We start from the raw sequence: 11,252 nt of genomic DNA on the forward strand, positions 1-11,252 counted from the left end.
CTTTCGATACCATCGACCATGGTATCTTGCTGCGGCGTCTCAGGGGATTGGGAGTGGGAGGCACAGTTCTTCAGTGGTTCTCCTCCTATCTCCTGGGACGCTCGGAGTCGGTGTTGGCAGGGGGGCAGAGATCGGCCCCTAGGTCTCTCGTTTGTGGAGTTCCTCAGGGGTCGGTTCTCTCGCCTCTCCTGTTCAACATCTATATGAAACCGCTGGGTGAGATCATTCGTGGTTTTGGAGTTGGGTATCATCAGTATGCCGATGATACCCAACTTTTCTTTTCGACCCCAAACCACCCCAGTGATGCCCTCGCCGTGATGTCCCGTTGCCTGGAGGCGGTTCGGGTCTGGATGGGGAGGAACAGACTTCAGCTCAACCCTGACAAGACTGAGTGGCTGTGCATTCCGGCATCCCGGGACATTCCAAATGTTCCATCTCTTTCTATGGGGGGTGAGCTCTTACCCCCCGTGGATAGGGCTCGCAACTTGGGAGTCCTTCTAGATTCACGGCTTACTTTGGAAGAGCATATAGTGGCCGTGACTAGGGGGGCTTTCGCCCAGGTTCGCCTGGTGCGCCAGTTGCGGCCCTATCTGAACCGGGATGCCCTGTGTACAGTCACTCATGCGCTCGTGACCTCTCGCCTTGACTACTGTAATGCTCTCTACATGGGGCTTCCCTTGAAGACCACTCGGAGGCTCCAACTGGTACAGAATGCGGCCGCGAGAGTTGTCTTGGGAGTTTCCCGGTACTCCCATGTTACACCTTTGCTCCGCGAGCTGCATTGGCTACCAGTTGTCTTTCGGGTGAGGTTCAAGGTGTTGGTCACGATCTTTAAGGCCCTACATGGCATGGGTCCGGGTTACCTCAGGGACCACCTGCTGCCGGCATCGACTCCCCTCCGCCCTGTGCGTTCCCACAGAGAGGGCCTCCTCAGGGTGCCGCCAGTCAGGGAATGTCGACTGGTGGCCCCCAGGGGGAGGGCCTTCTCTGTGGGGGCTCCGGCTTTATGGAATCAATTGCCGGTGGAGCTCCGGATGGCACCAGACCTTCGAACTTTCCGTCGGGGCCTGAAGACCCATCTGTTCGAATTAGCTGGTCTGGCCTGATGGGGGATTATGGGCTTTTAATTGTTTTTAATCTGTACTTCTGTTTTAATTGGGCATGGATTTAATTCTTTTTAATTTTTGTATAGTGTTTCTTATGTATGCCCTGTGAACCGCCCTGAGTCCCACCAAGGAGAAGGGCGGTATATAAATCAAATAAACTATAACTAACTAAACTAAACACGCAAACTCTTGAACATGCATCATGCTCTACATCCACAAAGTGACATCGACAGATTATACCTGCCAAGAAGAATAGGGGGTAGAGGGCTACTGCAAATCCATCAAACTGTAGAAGAAGAAAAACGAAGTTTGAATGACTATGTGAATCAAAGTACAGAAAAACTGCAGCAGGCTATGAAAACAGAGAGCATTATCAAAATAACAGAAACAAAGGCAGAATATAAGCAAAAACGGCTGGATGATAGATTAAATAGATGGAAAACCAAAGCTTTGCATGGACAACATTTGAAAAACATTGAAGGAAAATGTGATAACAACCTGACACGGGCATGGCTTAAGATGGGAACCATCAAGAAACGGAATGCTTAATACTGGCTGCTCAAGAACAAGCACTACAAACTAATGCCATGAAAGCGAAGATACAAAAATCTACTGACAATCAAATTGCCAACTTTGCAACAACAAAGTTGAAACTGTTTCACATTTAATATGTGAGTGCAGCAAAATTGCGCAAACTGATTACAAAGCTAGACATGACTGAGTTGCTAAACTAATCCACTGGGCATTGTGTAAAAAATACGACTTGCCTGTGTCCGAAAAGTCGTGGGAACGTAGGGTGGAAAAAGTTGTCGAGAATGAGAGAGTGAAGATCTTGTGGGACTTCCGAATACAGACAGATCACCATTTGGAGCACAACACACCAGATATCACAGTTGTAGAGAACCGAAGCGTACAGCTGATTGATATCGCTGTACCAGGAGATGCCAGAGTCGAAGAAAAAGAACTGGAAAAAATTATGAAATACCGCGACCTGGCCATCAAAACTGCACGATTATGGATGAAACATGTAACAGTGTCATCGGGGCACTGGGAACTGTGTCCAAAAACTTTGCAAAACACATCAAGAAACTGCAGCTTCCTGCAATAACTCCAGGAAAGCTACAAAAAACTGCGCTACTTGGAACCTCTTACATTTTAAGGAGATACCTGGTTGATACCTAGGATGCTAGCAGCAACCCATGCCAACCATTAGTACCAGTCAATTTGAGTGTTCAGTTGACTGAGTTTCATGTTTTATGAAGAAAAGTTTTATAATCATCATCATCATCATCATCGTCATCCTTGAATCCCTGAGAACAATATGGGCAAACCAGGAAAAAAATCCTAATTTAGATTTTAAAATTTAAAGATACAGATTTTTGTATGTTCAGTTTGATGCATGTACAGTAGTTTTCTTGGCAACAGTGGAAAAGTAATTTGCCATTACCTTCCAGATTTCTTTTTTAAACTTTCCTGTCTAGCAGTCAACTGATGTCCTATCCAAGTTTTTTTTTTTAATTCCATTTATATCCCGCCCTTCTCCGAAGACTCAGGGCGGCTTACAAGCTTAGCAGTAGCCTTCATTCTATGTATATGCCTGCTTATTAGGGCTTTCACACACACCCCAAGCGGCATTATTACAAAGTCAGCTTAATTGCCCCCAACAATCTGGGTCCTCATTTTACCTACCTCGGAAGGATGGAAGGCTGAGTCAACCTTGAGCCTGGTGGGATGCGAACCTGCACTAATTGCAGGCAGCTGGTGTTACTTAAGGAGGCATTAGCCCACTGCTCCACCAAGGCTTAAAATGATGTTATCTAGTTTGGTTTACTGAACGTCTGCAAGAAAACAAACAAAATCAGAGAATACCAAGAAACCCTTTATTTTTGCACACATTTTAGCCCTCTCATTTATAATTCACTTCCTCACATCTTCACTTCTTTCCACACCATCCTCCTCCTCCTTCCACAAGATCATTTTCATCTGGATCTCTGTGGTTAGAATGCAGTATTGCAGGTTAATTCTGCCCATTGCCAGGAGTTCGATCCTGACCAGCTCACGGTTGACTCAGCCTTACATCCTTCTGAGGTCGATAAAATGAGGACTCAGATTGTTGGGGGCGATAGGCTGACTCTGTAAACCACTTAGAGTGGGCTGTAAAGCACTATGAAGTGGTATATAAGTCTAAGTGCTACTGCTATTGCTGTAGCTGATCCGATGTTGCATTAGGAGCCGGGTGGCACAGACATTTTTGCACACATTTTAGCCCTCTCATTTATAATTCACTTCCTCACAGCTTCACTTCTTTCCACACCATCCTCCTCCTCCTTCCACAAGATCATTTTCATCTGGATCTCTCAGTGGTTAGAATGCAGTATTACAGGTTAACTCTGCCCACTGCCAGGAGTTCGATCCTGAGCGACTCCAGGTTGACTCAGTCTTACATCCTTCCCAGGTCGGTAAAATGAGGACCCAGATTGTTGGGGGCAATATACTCACTCTGTAAACCACTTAGAGAGGGCTGTAAAGCACTGTGAAGTGGTATATAAGTCTAAGTGCTACTGCTACTACTAGAAAATGTACAGTCCTGTGCATCTTGAATACGTAACTGTAGCAACTGACAAGCCACATATACAAGTGTTTCTCGTGTTTGTCTGTGTGTGTTCATTCCCCATAAATAAAGCAAAATACAATTAAAATAATCAAATACACACTCAAGGTGCCACATAATCAAATCCCAATAAAAACACTGCCTCAAATGCCTATGGAGGAAAGTCGGGCCTTCATTAAAACTATCTGCTTTCACAAATTGGTCAATGTTAGCTAGGCACTGTCCCTTGCCAAGGCTCTCAAAATTAGAGTAAATCACAGAAATTACCCCTTTTAATAAAATGTGTTTGTTGGAAAAGGTGTTATCAGGCTCCTAACAGATCAAACACCATCGATCCGATTCTTCAACCTGTATTGCCTCTTGTATCACACGAAAAACTGCCAGTCACACTTTTCTGCTTAAGTACAGTATATACACCCTATAATCCAGCTAGACAGCAAGAGAGGTTAACTGAGGATTGTATGGCTAAAAGATGAAGTGAGCCAGGCTTGAATCAAGAAAAGTCTTTTTTTATATCACTGAAAGCAATTCCATGATCTATTTCCTGGAACATAGGAACATACGTTTTTACACTTTTATGCAGATACTCCTCGACCTACGACCACAATTGAGCCCAAAATTTCCGCTGCTAAGTGAGACATCTGTTAAAGTGACTTTTGCCCCATTGTACAAACCTTCCTTGTCACAGTTGTTCAGTGAATCAATGAACTTGTTAAGTTAGTTAAGGGAATCTGGCTTCCCCTTTGACTTTGCTTGTCATGACCCTGAGACGCCGCAACCATCATAAATATGAGCCAGTTGCCAAGGGTCCAAATTTTGATCGCAGGACTATGGGGAGGCTGCAACGGTCATACGTGTGAACTTATAACTCACTTTTTCAGTTCTGTTGGAACGTCAAAAGATCACTAAATGGGTGGTTGTAAGTCCAGAGACCTCCGGTCTCTGGACCGGTACTAGGCCGTGGCATGTCAGCAACCGGTCCACACAAACAAGCAAAGCCCCATCTGCGGGATGCAGGCAGCACACAAAACCATGTACTCTCCGATCCGTGGAAAAAACTCTCTCCACGGATCCGGTCCCTGGTGCCCCAAAGATTGGGGACCTCTGTTGTAAGTCCTGGATTACCTTTATGGGGTGAGTCTAACCCAGGGATAGGCAACCTTGGCTCTTTTATGACTCATGGACTTCAACTCCCGGAATTCCTGAGCCAGCCATGCTGAGGGGAAAGGGAGAGGTTTCCAAGCTGAGCCATGCTGGCTCAGGAATTCTGGGAGTTGAAGTCCTCGAGTCATAAAAGAGCCAAGGTTGCCTACCCCTGTATCTGTCCATGAGCCTAGAGCAGGGGTGGAGAATCTTGGCTCTTTTATGACTCGTGGACTTCCAACTCCCAGAATTCCTAAGCCAGCCATGCTGAGGGGAAAGAGAGAGGTTTCCAAGCTGAGCCTTGCTGGCTCAGGAATTCTGGGAGTTGAAGTCCTCGAGTTATAAAAGAGCCAAGGTTGCCTACCCCTGTATCTGTCCATGAGCCTAGAGCAGGGGTGGAGAATCTTGGCTCTTTTATGACTCGTGGACTTCCAACTCCCAGAATTCCTGAGCCAGCATGGCTCAGCTTGGAAACCTCTCTCTTTCCCCTCAGCATGGCTGGCTTAGGAATTCTGGGAGTTGGAAGTCCACGAGTCATAAAAGAGCCAAGGTTGCCTACCCCTGATCTAACCCACTAGCTGAAACCTGGATTGGGATACCTGGTGCTCTGAGTTTGTTTTGTTACAGACGTTTCATTACCAAATGAGATAACCTCATCAGTGCTGGGGTTTACTCCCTTCTAGCACTGACGAGGTTATCTAGTTGGTAATGAATCACCTGCAAGAAAACAAACCAACTCAGGGAGCAGCAAGGACGCCACATTACAACCTGAAGTGCAAAGGTTTTCTTCTATCCGTAACTTGAACCATGAATGTTTTCAACAATGAGTTTTTAATTCATACGGATATATCTTCGAAAAAGTAACTGTGACACGTGCCAGGCTGACTCAGATGGTGAGGTGACCAAACCCAACCTTGAGTAAAGTGGGATTATAACTAGGTTAGTCATATCCAAGCCTAATCTAGTCTCAACAGATAGCAAGGTTTTGCTAATGGGGCTTAGAAGCTAAATTCTGGCTTGTGTTTGAATGGGAAACCACCAAGAAGAATCAGAGATCTGGGCTCTAAGCTGGGAAATGGAAAAAGACAACAGCAATCCCTTCTGTCTTCTTTCCAAGAAAAACACATGGAAGTATTCAGGAAGTAAAGCAAAACTTGCATTCAGCTCAAGCTAATGTACCAGAAAAGTTATTTCCTCTTTTGAAGACCTCAGACAATATTCTCCTTGTTGACTCCAGATGGACAAAAAAAAATGAAGGCTGGCAGCCTCTCAAACAACCAGGCACTATGTCACAAAGAGTTTTATGGAGCAGGGGTCCCCAGCCCCTGGTCCACAGACTGGCACCGGTCCACAGCCTGCCAGGAATCGGGCCCTGGAAGCAAGTGATGCTCCATCCACGCATGTGTGGGATGCAGGCAGCATGCAAAATCATGCCTCCCCCTTCAGTCCATGGAAAAACCGCTCTCCATGTAACTGGTTTATGGTTGGGGGCCGCTGTTATAGAGGATGACCAGCACCTCAACTCGCACCCGAAAGATGACTAGCAACTTGCAAAGCAGTGATGTGTCCTCTTCTAGTCAGACCAAAACAGACCACAGATCCTGGGCCAGCACACAGACACCTTCGTCCATGCAGCCTGAGATGTACAATTGGGCATTGTCCACATACTGATGTTAAAGGTAAAGGTAAAGGTTCCCCCGCACATGCATGCTAGTCGTTTCCAACTCTAGGGGCCAGTGCTCATCTCCGTTTCAAAGCCGAAGAGCCAGCGCTTGTCCGAGGACGTCTCCGTGGTCATGTGGCCGGCATGACTAGACGCCAAAGGCGCACGGAACGCTGTTACCTTCCCACCGGAGTGGTCCCTATTTTTGTACTTGCATTTTTACGTGCTTTCCAACTGTTAGGTTGGCAGAAGCTGGGATGAGTAACAGGCGCTCACTCTGTTACGCGGCACTCGGGATTCGACCCGCCAAACTGCCGGCCTTCTGATCGACAAGCTCAGCGTCCTAACCCACTGAGCCACCGCGCCCCTTATACTGATGTTACTGAACCCCAAACTGATGAAGAACTTAACCCAGGGGTTTCATGTAGTTCAGTAGCTCTCAACCTTTTGTACACCCCACATCCCTAGAACGCTTCTAATATATTTTCGCACCCCATACAAAAGTTCGAAATAACAAATTATGCATATACACTATAATTTTAAAACTTCTAAACCCAGGTTTTCACCCCCTGGAACAAGGGTAGGCAACCTTGGCTCTTTTAGGACTCGTGGACTTCAACTCCCAGAATTCCTGAGCCAGCCATGCTGAGGGGAAAGGGAGTTTCCAAGCTGAGCCATGCTGGCTCAGGAATTCTGAAAGTTGAAGTCCACGAGTCATAAAAGAGCCAAGGTTGCCTACCCCTGCCCTGGAATATCATCTCGGACCCCCAGGGGGTGCAAGCACCCCGGGATGGGAACCCCTGATGTAGATGCTAACCAGGAATGATGACTGACCACTAAGGTCAGAGGTCAACCACTGTAGCATAGTGTGTCCCATTCCCCACCACAGTGGCTGGTCCCAAAGCATGCCATGACTGCTAGTACTGAATCTAGATTGAAAGCTTCTAAGAGACCAAGGAACACAAGGATACACATACACCCCCCCTAGAAATCACTCCACCAAAAGTCACTGACAAGTGTGATCGAGGCTGTTGTATACTGCAGGCAATCCTCGACTTAGCAACCGTGTAACTAACTTAACAAATTCACTTCACAACAAAGAAAAGTTACAAAATGCGGCAAAACTCACTTAATAATTGTCTCACTTAGCCATGTAAATTTGGGGCTCAGTTGTAAGTCGAGGACTACCTGTATTTTGCAAACCCAGGTAGCTGGGTGCATTCAGAAAACTGCGGTTTAATTAGTTTAGCACACTGGGTAAACCCAGCATGTGCAGACAGCAGTGAGCAAAATAAAACTTTCTGTCTAATTTTGAGAAGTAAAACGTATTTTGGTTTACGCATGAAGAGAGGAACGAAGAGAGCAGCCCACTCTGGAAATGACGCGGCTTGCAGGATGAGCCTTTTGCACATCTGCCGTTAAGCTGAGTTTTCCTTCCTGTGTGGAGCTGGCCAAGAACTGGACAGAGGGCCCCTACAACGTGCACACTCCGTGCCGCTGGTGACAGCAGATGGCAGCAGTGACAGCAGCCACAACAGGGGAGGAAAAAAGGCACACACCCACGTCCAGCACTCTTTCAGTTTGAACCCTTTCCGTCTGCAGTTCCAGGATTGGCTCTGCTTGCTTCAGTTCTTATGGTGGGGGGGATGGGAGAAGGGGACTCTTGATATTTTTAAAATTATGCAGCCTAGCATATCAATATTTCAGCCGCCTTCGCCTTTCCCTCCCACTTTTCCACCATGGTAAAATGAGTTTTTATGGTGGCTTAAAGCAGGGGTCCCCAACCCCCCCGCTCCGCATGCCACACAAACAAGCCAAGCCCCATCCGTGGGATGCAGGCAGCACACAAAACCACACACCCTCCGGTCCGTGGAAAAACCTCTCTCCGCGGAACCGGTCCCTGATGCCCACAAGGTTGGGGACCTCTGGCTTAAAGGTCTCGCCTCTAAACCCAGGCCAGGTTAGCTTGGCTACCCGCCACCTCTGCAGGCTGGCGCATCAGAAGAAGACACCAGGGGAAACTTGTGTGGCATGGAATAAGATCCACTCTAGGGACAGACGCTAAAGGCTGACAGCCACACATTCAGGGCTCATGAAAGTTTTCCCCTAGCTGTTGGGACAGAGGTCACCGGACCCAACAGTGGGTCACCAAAGGACCTGGGGTTAGAAGTGGTTGGGGCATCGTTCATAGACAAAAAGGAGCAAAATAGTGTAGGCAACCTTTAACAGAATACAGGCAGTCCTTCGCTTCTGACCACCATTAAGCCCAACAGTTCTGTTGCTAAGCGAGGATAGGATAGGATAGGATAGGATAGGATAGGATAGGATAGGATAGGATAGGATAGGATAGGATAGGATAGGATAGGATAGGATAGAATAGAATAGAATAGAATAGAATAGAATAGAATAGAATAGTTGGAAGGACCTTGAAGGTCATCTAGTCCAACCCCCTGCTCAGGCAGGAAACCCTATACCATTTCAGGCAAATGGCTGTCCAGTCTCTTCTTAAAAACCTCCTTTTGATTTGGGGATCACGGGGGATGCGGCAACAGCCGTTAAGTGTCAAAAAAAACGGTCATAAGTCACTTTTTTTCAGTGCGGTTGGAACTTTGAGCAGTCTTTAAATGAATGGTTGTTAAGTCGAGGGCTACCAGAATAAGAGAGTTGGGAGGGACCTGGGAGGTCATCTAGTCCAACCCCCTGTTCAGGCAGGAAGCCCTATAGTAGCTTTCAGACAAATGGTTGTCTAATCTCTTCTTGCAAAACCCCCCCATAATGATGGAGCTCAAGTCCGGAGTCGTGCTTTTTGTGCTCAGCCGCCGACAAGACACTTGGGATCCCTCCACACCTTGGTTTGTTGTTGTTAGTTGCGAAGTTGTGTCCGACCCATCGCGACCCTATGGACAATGTTTCTCCAGGCCTTCCTGTCCTCTACCATCTTCTGGAGTCCATCTAAGCTCACGCCTCCTGCTTCAGTGACTCCATCCAGCCACCTCATTCTCTGTCGTCCCCTTCTTCTCTTGCCCTCAACCTTTCCCAGCATTGGGCTCTTCTCCAGTGAGTCCTTCCTCCTCATTAGGTGGCCAAAGTATTTGAGTTTCAACTTCAGGATCTGGCCTTCTAAAGAGCAGTCAGGGTTGATCTCCTCTAGGACTGACTGGTTTGATCGCCTTGCAGTCCAAGGGACTCGCAGGAGTCTTCTCCAGCACCATAGTTCAAAGGCTTCAATTCTTTGGTGCTCAGCCTTTCTTATGGTCCAACTTTCACAGCCATACACTGCAACTGGGAAGACCATAGCCTTGACTATACGCACTTTTGTTGACAGGGTGATGTCTCTGCTTTTTAGTGTGCTGTGTAGATTTGCCATGGCTTTCGTCCCCAGAAGCAAGCGTCTTTTCATTTCTTGGCTACAGTCCCCATCTGCAGTGATCTTGGAGCCCAGGAAAATAAAATCTGTCACTACCTCCATTTCTTCCCCATCTATTTGCCAGGAATTGAGAGGGCCAGATGCCATGATCTTGTTTTTCTTAATGTTAAGTTTCAACCCAAGTTTTGCACTCTCCTTCTTCACACGTAACACGAGGCTCTTTAGTTCTTCTTCACTTTCTGCCATTAGAGTGGGATCATCCACGCCTTGATCCCAGGGCTTTAAAAAGCCGCCACTCGATCGGGAGGCGGAGACGCCGATGCGCCCTATATCCTGGGCAGCGGGGGCAGGCAAAGGCGCCCCAGTTTTTGCACGAGTTTGCATTAAGTTTCCCCGCAGGAAGCCGGCTTGGCTTTTCCACGGGGCGCCCTACCAGGAGGAAGGGCGGCAAAAGCAACCAAGCGGAGCCAAGACGGCTCGCTCGATCGCTCGCTCGATCGCTCGGTCGGCCAGCGCGCTCCCCTTCCCCGGTCCAAAGCGAAGGGAATCCAATCCACTGGAGGGTTCCCCCCCTTCTTCCTCCCCGTCCCCGCGCCCCAATTCCCGGGCATCGCGCGCACTCGCCTCTCTGCAGCTGGCCGGCGCTCCTCCGCTCCGCTCCTTCGGGACCGAAAGGGACCGAGCCGGGATCGCGGTTGCTGCCGATCGCCGAGCGGGCGAGGGCGCGGCTCTCTCTCTCGCTCGCTCTCTTTTTTTGCAAGTGCTATCGAGGCCCTCGGCTTTCCATTGGACGGCCTGGATGGAGAGGGAGGGGGGGAACAGGCAGCCGTGGGCGGGGCAGCCCCAGGGAGGGAGGAGGAGGAGGAGGAGGAGGAAGGGGAGGAGGCGCCCAGAGCTGGCGCGAGAGGTGTCCACCGCGGCTGGAAGGCTTTGCAAAAAGGTTTGCAAAAGAAAACAGGCGCAGCGCCCGGACGGGAAGGTTTTGCAAAAAAATAAAATAAAATAAAAAGGCGCAGCGCCCAGACTGGAAGGCTTTGCAAAAAGGTTTGCAAAAGAAAACAGGCGCAGCGCCCGGACGGGAAGGTTTTGCAAAAAAATAAAATAAAATAAAAAGGCGCAGCGCCCAGACTGGAAGGTTTTGAAAAAAAAAAAAGGAGCAGCGCCCAGACTGGAAGGTTTTGCAAAAAAAAAGGCGCAACGCCCAGACGGGAAGGTTTTGCAAAAAAAAGGCACAGCGCCCAGATGGGAAGGTTTTCCAAAAAAAAAGGTGCAACGCCCAGACTGGAAGTTTTTGAAAAAAAAAAAGGAGCAGCGCCCAGACGGGAAGGTTTTGCAAAAAAAAAAAAAAAATAAAGGCGCAGC

At 48.1% G+C, this 11,252-nt stretch overlaps 1 protein-coding gene across 2 annotated transcripts in view; it reads right to left on the reverse strand.

Moving 5' to 3' along the window:
• The window catches only part of KRAS (KRAS proto-oncogene, GTPase), a 39,295-nt gene extending 28,669 nt beyond the window's left edge, over positions 1-10,626 (reverse strand). For both annotated transcript variants that reach the window (XM_081330996.1, XM_081330995.1), the window contains exon 1: positions 10,515-10,626. The gene's annotated coding sequence lies outside the window, so the exon portion shown is untranslated. The remainder of the gene's footprint in view (positions 1-10,514) is intronic.
• Positions 10,627-11,252: the final 626 nt, after the last annotated feature.

This window comes from Vipera berus, assembly GCF_964194415.1.
Source record: "Vipera berus genome assembly, chromosome: 6".
In the NCBI taxonomy this organism is placed as follows: Eukaryota; Metazoa; Chordata; class Lepidosauria; order Squamata; family Viperidae; genus Vipera; species Vipera berus.